Source organism: Sinohyriopsis cumingii, chromosome 16 (genome assembly GCF_028554795.1).
Source record: "Sinohyriopsis cumingii isolate HCF-2022 chromosome 16, ASM2855479v2, whole genome shotgun sequence".
Lineage (NCBI taxonomy): Eukaryota > Metazoa > Mollusca > Bivalvia > Unionida > Unionidae > Sinohyriopsis > Sinohyriopsis cumingii.
In genome coordinates, this window is record NC_142976.1 from 31,584,869 (window position 1) to 31,598,039 (window position 13,171).

The window sequence follows — 13,171 nt, forward strand, 5'->3', positions numbered from 1 at the left end:
TATTCAAATTTTGATGTTTCTAAAAGTATTAGGTAGCACCCCTTCTTAAGGACAAAGATGAAGATAAATATTTCCTCATTTTGATGAACAAAAATGAAAATGTTTAAAGGCCCAGAGAGCATTGGATTCTCTTTTACAAAGTGAACTTTTTGTCAAAGCTCGTGACACATGCTCTTCCATGTCACCACGGCAAGTTCTGATTATGATCTGGTTAAGGAGTCTGTCTTGAAGGGTTATGAGTTGGTGCCTGAAGCTTATCGACAAACGTATTGGAAGTATAATGAAAGAAACTGGACGAACTCTTGCTGAATTTGCAAGAGACAAATATGGTTTGTTTGATTGGTGGTGCTTTGAAGTTGGTCGAGATTACAATAATATGAGACAGTTCATATTAGTCGAAGAGTGCTAGAGTCGGGTTTATGGTGAGGTTAAGACTCACCTTGATGAAAACAAGATTAAAACTTTAGAAAATACTGCTCGTCCAGCGACAAGTATTCCTTAGCTCATAACGTTTATCGTTTTCAGTAAGGTGATAAACTATTTCAGTCTAATGCAGGCACAACCAAATTTCAAATTGGCGCAAATGTTAGAAATTAAATGTCTGATAAGGCTGATCAGAAGTTCTTATCGCTTCCTTCGTGTACCTATGGCATGAAGAAAGGACACGTTTTTTTCCTGATTGCAACAAATTGAAATATATGCACCAGAATCAAGATAGACGTATTCCAAGTGCTCTTAGGTCTAAGTGGTCAAGGTCATGATCGTGTAATGAAATCACTATATTTGTTGTTTCAAACAAACCCTACTCTAATTTTATCAAGGTGAATTATGAACCATTCACGTAGAAGGGTTCCATACTACTCATAGGTGATATTGTTAATCCTACCGCTTCTACAATTGTAAGGAACACATGAGCTTCTCAGAGTCTTTTATTATCAGGTACTTTGCTTTTTTCTGAGAAGTCTTCTTCTAACGAGAGTGTTCTTATTCAGGGGGTCGAGTATGGGTTTGTTAATGTTCTTCTCCATGGTGAACATTTTTCATCAGACTTGATTTCATGACCCGTGACGGTCCAAATAGTGACGTATATACCCGTTGAGGGTGTCCATTTATCACAAGGCAACAAACTAGCTAGAAATAAGTTTATGGGTAATCCACTTGTAATTGACAAACCTTGTTTGGATCAGAAGGTCAATACTGATGAACAAATCCCTGATTTATACCCAGCTTGTGCAGTTGCTAGAGTGATAAGAAGGAACGCTATTGAGAGTGATGTTAATTAGAAAAGTATTATTTTAGCTGACACATGTATTTGTCAGGCTTTTGATGAGAGCACGTTTACTCTTCTTTTGAATCAGCCAAAGGGTATTGTTCACAGTGATCCTCATTTAACTGCTCATTATCTTTATTTAATCAGATTGACGAACGACAACCACTTATCCTGTTTGTTTCAGATGGCGTTTAGCTAAACAAAAGCCACATATTTTATTATGTTAATCTATGTGGTCCTTATCAGGAAATGGAGGGTATCTGAGGTACATTTTGGCGAATAATGGTCAGTGAACTGAAATTATAATTCCAAAAGTCATATGGAGAGGAAATTATTAGCTTAGCCCATGAAACTACATGGGCTGTTTATTTTGGGATCACTAAGACTGATAACTAGATATTGTATCTCTTTTATTGTGAGAAACGTAAAAGTGCTGTTGTTAAATTTTACTGTAGATCTTTTCATACTTTTCAAGTTGTAGGAAAACTCAATCAGAAGATATCTAAGGTTTACGTGCAACCTATTCATTCATTTGACGAACCTATAGGCATAATGATGGCCCATTACATAAGACCAAATCAGGCCACCAATACCTGTGAGACCTGTGCTTGAAAAAAGAAATTCAGTATCTGCTGGACAATGATTTCATAGAACCGAGTAAACGTGACAGGGGGTCACCATGTATTCTTGTAGATAATACTTTTCACATGTGCATAGACTATAGAAAGCTGAACACTGTAATCAAAACTGATTAATTTCCATTTTTAAGAACTCGATCAATTCATCTAAATAATTGGAAACACAAAAGAGTGTCACCTTTTTTCACCTTTCAGAGGATCCAGGCAAGTTCTACTGACGGAAATGGCAAATGAAATTTCGACATTTGTGGCTCCAGATGGACTTTATCAATATAAAGTTACGCCGTTTGGGATGCAATGTTCGTATTGTACTATACAAGGTTTAGTGAACATGAGTACGTCTGCTCTGGATACTTGTGACGCTTACATCGATGATTTGATCATCTAAAACGACACATGGAAAAATCACTTAGAGATAATGCAGACCTTTGAAGTGTATATTAGTTCAGCTCCTTCTCCGATTATTATGTTTAGCAATCACGACCCCTTGCTTGCATTGGCAAGATGAAAAGCAAACATTGAAGATTAATAAGGTGAAGTTTCATGTGGCAGGAATACAATATTGACATCAACACGTCCAGGGAAAAGGCAATTTATTACCAGATTAAAATAAATATTATATTGTTTCATGCATGTTGTGTGTCATTCTTAGGTATTCATCTGATGTAAATTTTGTATTAGATGTACATTTGACTAATATATACAATACAGTTTGGTTGCATAAATCTTTCTTCTTCTTGATGAGGCGAAGTGAAACTTGACCTTGTCAAAAATTAAGTTCAAGTCACGTAGAAACTGACCTGAATCATTGATCCTTTGTTATTCTGTAAACAACCAATACATAACTGAATAGTTTCTCAGTGAGTGTAGTTTACTTATTATTATTATTTTTGCTTGAGTCCATGACATTGTGTTCACAGGATCTTTATATTATAACTTTATAAACAGACTTTATAATGACTAAGATTATAATTTGTGACCATTAAGTAGTTTCTAGAAGGTTACTTTCCATTAGGTAATAGTTTTGTTAAGAATATTATATGTGTGATCTGAGGTAAAGTAGAGGTCTACATAGTATTGTTTCTCAATAAATTAATTATTCATGGTTTAAGATATTAGCATAATGAGTTGCATTATGCTAGTGTCGAGCAACTCATTTTCGCTATAATTTCATTTATACAAATTATTAAATCAAGTAGTTATTTTCTGGAAATACAAAGTGCTCTTGAAAACTAACATTCTTATAGACTTGCGTTTATAGTGAAATTTCAAATACGGATTTAATTCCTGGATTGTATTATTGTATTCCGACAAAATATGTTGGCGCATCAGCATCACACGAGCCACGACAGGTACATCAACACTTTCAACGTTGGGTTTAACTTGGATTTCCACTATGGTTTAATCAGTCCTTTAATTAGTAGGTCTTGTGTCTGAAATTCTATGATTATTTGGGTTTTAATTCTCAATACCGTAAGTTTATTTTGTTTTACTGATTGTAAGACCAATACGGGGATTTATTCAGATACATAACACCTCGCATTTCGTCCTAGTGTGCTTTCTTAACTAGTGAAAATGTGTTTGAGGAGAAGGAATGTCGGACAACTCTATCAGTTTAGAATCACAGGTTTTATAAAGATATATATTTTATAGCTGTGTAAAATTGTACAACCTTATTTGTATATTATCATAATTTGAAAGGTCTAGTTTTTGAATTGCTGTGCGTCAAATACACTTAGCTTCATTTTTAAAAACGTTGAATGTACCAATCTTGATACACCATACTGCTAGGTTAAAAGGCGTGCCATGTAACACAATCATTCGTTTATACAGTAGTTCATTACGATCAATGGATACAGTTTTCGTCAATTCATACTATTTAAACCTTCATTTAGCAGATTGCCTTTACCTCACTATGTATGATCGTGAACATATATTAGTCAATTATTAATTGTGTTAAAGTTCTTGCTGTAATTTCAACGTCATTTTTCAGCACCTGATAGGATATAAATGGCGGATTATATATCTGGCGTTGGAAGAACGCATAACAATGTGAGAAACAACCACCGACCCACGGAAATCTACTGGAAAGATTTCGCATATTAGTCAGCATGCTGTTATCGAATGCGGAAGCAGTAGCTTCATAATTCATGACATGTTTCACTCATTAGCTTTTGTTTCATGGATGTTCTAAAAACATATGTGTGCCAAAACTAGGAATTATACTATTTGATTACAAATTGAAAGGATAGGCTGTTCGGCTTTGAAAAAGAAAGTATAGTGTGGGTGGAGGAAGGCGCTTGACTCTGGAAAATTCAAATGGTCGTGCTTTAGAATCATCTAGAAGAAATACGATCTAAAATATTATATCGTGGGAAGTAGAGTACAAAAATTTTACCTCGTTGTGGTGGTGATCGGGCATTTAATTTGAAAATATTTTTGCTTTTCTAAGGCTGATTCAGATTGAATCATATGATGGTATGTATGGTAGAGTATTAAATGTTGCAAAAATGATTCGATAATGACATTTTATTGATGATGAGCAATATTTTATTTCAATCATACTGCGATAGGGAATTAGTTGAGGACAGCCGAATTGCAATATATATAAAGAACACGACTCATACGGCAAACACCAGTCCTTTCAAATACACCGGATCCAGTAAGGCATCGCTTGTGTCAGGATTGATTAAAATGTCAACCTTTGCTATGTCAAAGCTTGTTTGTTGTTACTGTTTGTCTTCTCTATGTTTTGTGTTTAGCTTTGGAACTGACTCAGTTAAAGTCAAAAACGATCAGGCTAGTGAGTGAGAAATTAGATTTGCAGTGTTCGTTGTTAGTTTATTGCATATACAATAAACTAAACATATACATGTGTTCGCTGTTCGTGTACTATATATATATATATATATATATATATATATATATATATATATATATATATATATATATATATATATATATATATATATATATATATATATATATATATATATATATATATATATATATATATATATATATAGATGGATAGATAGATAGATAGATAGGTAGATAATACACGAACCAAGTACTAAATATTTCTCCATATTTTCTATACACATAATAATAATTATTATAGTCAATTGCAGCAATAGAAACATTCTTTACTTTTAAACTTTTGTTTGCAATTTTATCCCCGAAAGAGATTTCACGTAGCGTATATCCAAATAATTCTGCTTTTGTACTTTCATCATTTTTCAACTTAGTTTGCTATACAGTATCTTTACTTAGGTCTGTTTGTATTCATTTATTTGTTGGCTCTTCTATTTTATCTTTATAATCAGAATACACGTGTTTTAATTTGACATCATGACTTCTACATAATCTACATTCTAGTTCGTCTTATATAGTATTTAATCTGCAGGGAACAGTAGTCAGCAAATGGAAGATCACGAACTGTAGTTTCTTCCTCTCATTTTGTCTTCTTATATTGATTATTTTGGATGTAATAAAGCACACTGAGTAGATGAAAAATATCCAGTCTTCCTCAACATTTTTGGTGTTTGTATCGATTGTATTAAGTTGGCCGCACACTTCTTCAACAACAGTTTCGCGTTCTCCTTTTTCAATTTGGCGCCATTAGGTTTCTTCGGGTACATGTTTGCCTAGTCGTAGTGTGCTAGGCTGAATCTGCACCTTTTCTAGCATATTATTAGTGCTTCGGTGAACCTTGTGATCCTAAAAAGGGCTGCTCAGTCACCCAAGGGACTACTGATGTCCACTTATGTTTCAGATAATTGAAAAGCGCACCAATGCCCTGAACTGCCCTTTTCCTGGTCTGAAGCTACAGCTCCCTGTGTATCCACACCTGTTGATTTGCCGCTCGCCCATCGCCATATAATTTGAAGGAATCTGATAATGTGAATATAAAAAGTAACGTGACTTGCGCGTACGTTTGGTGTAAGTGAGGGAAGGTTGCGAACAGTCAAGTCAAGTACGGCATCTAGTGTTACTGATAGTAATAATGGATGGTACTATCTGTGACTGCTGACCGAGAGTGTACAGCTACACCTAGCTACAATCTGGAAAGACCTTTCTAGTGGATTAGGCAACCGAACATATATGCTCATTCCATAGATGTGAAGTGAGATGCAAGAGCTGTGTCAACATCGGTGGGGGGGGGGGCATCAGCTCAGGTGCAGTATTAATATTTGGCAATTCACTGCATCCAGATCTGTTTCCAAACGTTTCGACATTGTCATGCCATGATCATCAGAGTCGATAATCCCAGTACCACTACAAACGTCTAATCTTTACATACATGAGTAAACTTATTGCAATTGATCCAACGTTATATCCTAAGGGACCTAAAGACAACAGTCCTGATTTCAGGTTCCAAATATTAATTAGATTAAATATGTTTTTCTCGGAAATGTCGACACAAGTGACGTATGAAAAGAATATAAAATTTAATTATTTTAATTGAATCAAGCTAGGATAGCAATAGTTCAGGAATGTTTACAGGCATAGTTGCTCATTTCACTTTAAGCGGGTTTAGAGCAATTTTAACGGAAACGCTCTTCAATAGAGAAGCTGATTTACCGAAAAATTTGAAAATATGATCAAATAGTGAAACATGCAGTCATTAAGATATGCATTATCGATGACATTATATGCAAAGCCACGAGTTGGAAAGAAAGTTATTTATCATAAACGGTTATAAGAGGTACACAGCATATAAAAAGCAATCAATACGAGTACGTTATTCTGAGAGCCAAATATATATTCGGCTGTCAATGCAGATTTATTCGCTGTAATTGTAACGTGATTTTTTCTTTAATTTTAATTTTATTTTCTTCATATCAGCTTCTAAACTACGTGTTTTATTTTTAAACTTCCCTATTGCGACAGTATATGTCGTCGATGATTGGGCATATCTTTCGCACAGTTTGTGATGGTTGTACAGCAATACATAATAATTTAAATGTCTCAATGTACGTTAAATCCTTTTTCCGTTCTTAGCTATCCTTATCTACAAAGATTTACTTGGCTATTCGTATTCCCACTCTGCTAAGTACCGTATAATTTATTTTCAATAATTAGTTTCAGGTTGTATTCTTATTTTTTAAATTTGTATCTTCCGAAGCTTTAAGCATTTGAGCATTAATATTTTTGTTACAAGACTACTGTTAGTTGCATCAACGTGTTGTACCATAATTACTAGATTGGCAGTGTTATTGATGAGGTTTAAATCACTTTTATTTGTATTGGCTATTGATGCAGACACTGTCTCTGTTTTAGTCTAGCTATTGAAAGGTAAACCATGCGGCGAACCCTGTGCAAAGAAAACTCAAAGGACCTCTTAAAAAATGTCATATTGCTATGCAAGAGGTATGATAATTAAATACCTTTATGATATTACGAGCGGAGTTCTCCTTAAATACTCAGAATCCACTGAGTTTGTCAAGATTGTCTCATGCTGACTGTATCATTGATAACTTTCTTAATGCATCACTGATAATGCATACTATGTGTGTGTTGCGTTTTGTCCATTTCTAAGCGTCGGACATCACTCCCACCCGCCATTGTTTAGATTGGCGTTCATATCTTTTATGGGTGTATACTTATTTGTTATACTGGGTATGAGTGTAAAAGCTTGTTCTTGTCCCTTTATTTTCACGCTGTTTTGATAAGCATTAAGGAATTCATCTGATGGTATCAACTCAGCAGGACCCGTAAAGTCAACAATAATGTAAACAAATTCGCATTCCGGATTTTATTGTGACTTCTTAGTTTCATATGATGCCTGAATTTCTCATGGACGGTTTAAGAACGAATTATCTTGCTTTTCTTAAACATGATATATCAAAGCTAGAAATATGATGTGAACCCGTAAATTAGTGATTTCAGACATCCTGTGCAGATTTGTTATTCGAGCCGTGTCACGCAGGATTGTGATATAATCAATGTGCAAAGCTGAAGAAGTACATTTTTCATCAAACGTTTCCTTTAACAATAAGTTAGAACTGATGGCTCTGTTCATTGCTGTAAGTTCGTTAAAAAAAAAAGATTTCTTATTTTATATTAATGTGTAAAATAGTTTAATTTTGATAGGGACTATTTCAATCCACGTTACGAATGATTGTTTGGTGTCATTATTAGGTACCTCTAAACTGTGATACCATAAACTATTAGTGTGCATCAGACATGCACAACATTATTTCTTTACATAAACTTAATCAAACAGTAAAAGAGCACCGTCACAATTTAAAAATATCAACCAGGATCATCATTGTACAATATTATTACTCAGAAATATAACACCAGAACAACCACTGGAAGTATAAATACCTAGTCTGGGAAAAATGTATAGTTTTTTTTAAAGTGTTTGATCCCAAACCACTTTACTACTAAACTCAAGGATTGTTTCTGAAAATATAGTACCAAAACATGGCAATTCATACATGTGTCAACCAATACTTATTAATGGTGCTAGTAAAAATGCTAAGGACGAACGAAAGGAAGTAATATCTGTCAGTTTGGGGACAAATATAACACTGCAAACAACATGAATTAGCATTATGGTCTGAAACTTGAATGCGTAATGTTCTGGAGACAATGTAAATTTAACATTATTCTATGGGCTTGATATTAATTTGACACTCTGCTACAAGCGGATTGGTAATATTAAAAGGCACAAAGGTTTCACAAAACTCCTGGTGCAATGGACTTGAATACAAAATTATCATATGTGACATGGGGAAAATAATGTTAAGCTGCACTTAGTGACAGACAAGAACCTGCAGTCACATAGCAAGCCGCTGTTTCAATTAACCAAAAAGCTACTGACCAGCACCTACAATTACTAAACACCTAGAATATGAATGTTAACACGTACATACAAATATATTGTCACCAGTGTAAAGATTGGGGTGCCTACAGTATATGTACAAACACTACATCAGAATATAACACAGAATGGATGGAGTGCTCACCCACTATACATAGAAAACATCTATGAGGGATTAGTGACTAGTTGTTAAAGACAAACGATATCCAAATGCTCCTGGCGTATACTGATTAATATATCACTATTTTTGTAGAGGAGTGGGTAACTTTGGTTTTAGCCCAGAAAAGGGTTTTCTGTTGGTCAGATTTGCCTTTGCCAATCATATCGCTCAATCGGTATGTGCTCTCCCCTTCATTTACCCTCTGATCGACATTATTCTAGTTTTGGCTGAAGCGATGTTGCAACTATTCACCTCCCTTTTGTCATTATCTTTAAGTTTCATTTATCCTACTTCATCACTTCTCTAATTAGCTCACTTAATGTTATTTTCTTTAGTCACCTAATTAAGGGTGTACTGCACTCGTATCATCCACTAATTAGCAGTTTATGCCAACTCGAAAAATAACCAAGAATGTCACAAGAAGCAAGCTCGCATCCATATATAGTCGACGGACGGATGAAAAGTAATTGCGCGGTTTCACCGACCAAACAACGTGTGTGACACATTTTAGCCATGGTATGATTTGTATCACCCAATTAACATGCTGCTAACTTTCAGAGTCAACGCGTGCTCTGAAACGTTTGTTTCATACAAACCCATTGGCAAACACACTCACAGACCATCAAAGAGATACAAAAGTAGAGGATGGCGGTTTAAATTTTAGTTCTTATGGAAGACAATGGCATACAATCACACTCAAAGACCCTGTTCCACTTCCGCCATTGGTTTATCGTTTTGGTAGATTCTTTCCAAAGCTTGTTATAAATGTAGGTTATATTGAGGAAATTCCATATTAGGAAAAAGATCCACTTATTGAATTCATTTATGAAAGTACATGACCGTATATACGTGACCATATTTACCTTGATAGCTGCTTTGAAACGTCTTTCGTTGATCCTGGAACACATTTGCCTACTTTGTCTACTTTGTTAAATCTAGAATAATAGGGTGTGAAGGAAAACATTTTACATTGTTTCAGTAACATTTTTCGAAAAATCAAAAGATAGGGAGAAAGTGAGAAAGAATGTTAAAGAATGATTTTGTAAAACACAAGCTAATGCCATCTTTTTCTAAATCAGCTTTTTTGTTAAGCATTCGTTTATTCAAGAAATATTTTGTCAAAAAAGTTATAATCAAGGTTCCAGTTTCTATGCTATTTATTCAGGAATTATGCATGGTACATTGCGTTTCTTAAGAATCAGAACAGTATAAATTCTGAGACTTCTAGCTCTGCACACATCATGTTTTCTATTTGATGAATCTATCTAAAGTATACCATTTTGTCATGTATATGCTATTATAATTTCAGGTTTGAAGTATACTTCGTTTTTAAAAGAAAAAGAGAATGACAGGTGATCTCATTAAAAGTCTGTTCCTATCATTTGGATAAGAAAGGAACGCATTACAAGTGTGTCTGAAAAGGTAAAACAATTTTTCTTTGTAACAAATAATTTTTGTCTGATGAAACCAGCCAATATCAAGCCTGGGGTAGTACATGCAATTGTAATGTTGTGTTGTCTTTGAAGTCATTCATTAAAGAGACAATGATGCCATTGTAATCATTGAACTTCTAGTATGTTTCATCAAGTTTCAGTTGGAAATAATTGCCATTATTAATTAAATTGATCAACTTTGCTAGAATCAGAACTCGTATCTAAATGTTTACATTATATAGATATGAGTCATTGACCATATTATCCACAACCTAGTTTTCGGCCACATGCTGTCAGATGTAAAATAAGCTTAGTAACTGGAAAATTAAGTTTATTTAGATCTATATCTTATTTTGTATTTTTGTTGACTTTTAAACATGTTATAGGCATAAAAGAACACGCAAACCAAGGAGAGAATGTGATTGGTGCATTATGTAATAGATGTTATTTATGTCAAGGTTAACAAACTTATGAGTTTGTTAATTATATGGTTATATTCCATACAATTATCAATTAATGATTGACTTTTTGTATATTCTATTTACAATATTACTTGGAGATTTTATTGTCTCTTCGCTTCAACATGTCGCTATAGTATCTCTGACATAAATTCTGCCCACCATAATGGTTGACAACAGAGGAGACAGGGTGGAACTTCCTTGCAAAGTATTTGAATCGTATTGCCATGTACCAATCGGGGCAAGCTCCAAAGATCCGTTGATGGATAGTAAAACTTGTGGGTTTACATACGGTGTAGAGAAATTGCCATGGAGTTTAAAATGGTTAAATCTTGTGTTAGCGTCAAAATTTAATTTTCCACAGCTTTCTTGTGTGGATGACGCACATCGTAGTAGCATGCATACTTGCAAATAATATGGGCCACGATATTTATGTATTCCGTTAAAAACTCCGAGAGCATACATTTCTGCACTATATTGTCTTTCATACTCCAGATAGCAGCATAAACCCTGTTGACACACCTGTTCGGTACCGTTTTCTGCACCGATGATTACAAAATTATGCCAGTCACGGAAACTGGTAGATTTGAACTCATTTGATGTTATACGATGATTTTCTCTTATTCCTGGGGATAGGGGGTGGTGTTCGTTTGAAGTAGTTGAACCTACTGTAGGACGTATCACAGGAACGTCAGCGACCAGTAATTTTCCGTCATCCTGTGTTCTACTGTAGTAAAAACTTTTTGGTCCAATCGGCGTGTAAATGCCACTACCCTGAAATCTTTCTTGTGGTCGGTGAAGATTTGCAGCCAAGAAATTTACTTTATTTGCGACAGCAAAGGATGAATGGTACCCTATTGCAGAGAAGAATGGCAAAGCGTCCATCCATGCCGTGGGAAAAGCAATATCAGTAATGTTATGCTCCTGAAGAAGTGGAATGGCTGGTTCATGAAAAAGTATATCAAAGCAGGTAAATAAACCAAAGCGACCAAAATCAGTATCAAAGTAGATGTACTCGGGATTGACAGGCGCATCATACTGGCATTCGTAATAAAGATTTTGTTTATGATACCTAGCAATAAGCTTTCCCGATCTATCAAAAGCAATGTCTGTATTGTATTGATACTGGCCATCTGGTGGACAGTTAGGGTCATCTTTTACACAAGGCTGTGCGTCTCCTATGTTCGCCACTAAATAAATAGAATGTCTCTTTGCTAGGCAACTTAGAAATACTTGAACATCTGAGTCATTATACCTTCCGGGTTCGTCGCACGGTGTCCAGCTTTCAGACTTGGGATCAGGGATATATTCGAGATACGGGGCGACAGTATATCTACTTTTAAATTTGTATCCATGTATTCCATCTTCAGGGAAGACAAGAATATCAGCACCCTGGAAAAGAATATATTATTATGTATTTGAAATTTGGACACCAAACCTGGATCAGATCTTAGAATCGAGCTATAATGTCTACTAACAGATGTTGTTGTATGTTATCTGATATGACAGATCAGAGAAATTTAAATAAAATGAGAAGATCGCATTATTATGTAAATTCAAAGGAAAATTAGCTTAGTCTATTTAAATAGGTCATTATGAAATTCATTATATGTTTGGTTTGTTGTTGCATTGCACAGCTACACACATAGGCTATTTGGTGCAAAGGAGGGACGCCGAGTGATCGAGTGGTCTAAAGAGCTCACCGTTACGGATCACTGGCATCTCACCTCTGTCTTCATGGCTTGGGTCCCGGGTTCGACCAATGTGGGTATGTGAGAAAGCTTGACAGTAGCTTCTCGTGGGTCGGTGGTTCTTTTCGCTGTTTTCTCGGATTCTTCCTCCACCATTTGTATTGGACGCCATGTTTGGCCTATCTTGTGCTGAAAAATAGCATTAAATTTACAACAACAACAACAACAAAGGACAATCGAGAGCTATATATGTTTTAGACAAAGGGCATTCAACGTCAACTGATGAGCGGATGATCCGATGGTAGGTTTTGAACCTGCATACTTTCTATCATGTATCCGGTACACTAATCAATGAGCCACTGTGGATCTTACTTCTAATTACCCATTATGACATACAGGATATGTTTCAAGTTACCTAGGCTGCACAATGAATGTTGTATTTATTAAAGATTGACAAGCAGTTTACTAAAGCCGGAGCAAATTGATTGCATTTTATAAGATATAGATTTGTTTTCCAATAATTTGATATTTTGGAACATATGTTGAAAGAATTAAAGTTAAGCAATATCGAGAAGAATGTGTTTGTAAAACACATCTCAAAATACTTACCATCTCCACCCCAAAGGTCGTGCCCCTTGGGAGAATGTCTGAGGGGAAGAACTACCTTAAAGACCAAAGTTAGTTGTGAG

At 35.1% G+C, this 13,171-nt stretch overlaps 1 pseudogene; it reads right to left on the reverse strand.

The window, feature by feature from the left end:
- Positions 1 to 9,965: 9,965 nt before the first annotated feature.
- On the reverse strand, positions 9,966 to 12,189 carry LOC149780154 (pantetheinase pseudogene; annotated as a pseudogene).
- Between the last annotated feature and the right edge of the window lie 982 nt (positions 12,190 to 13,171).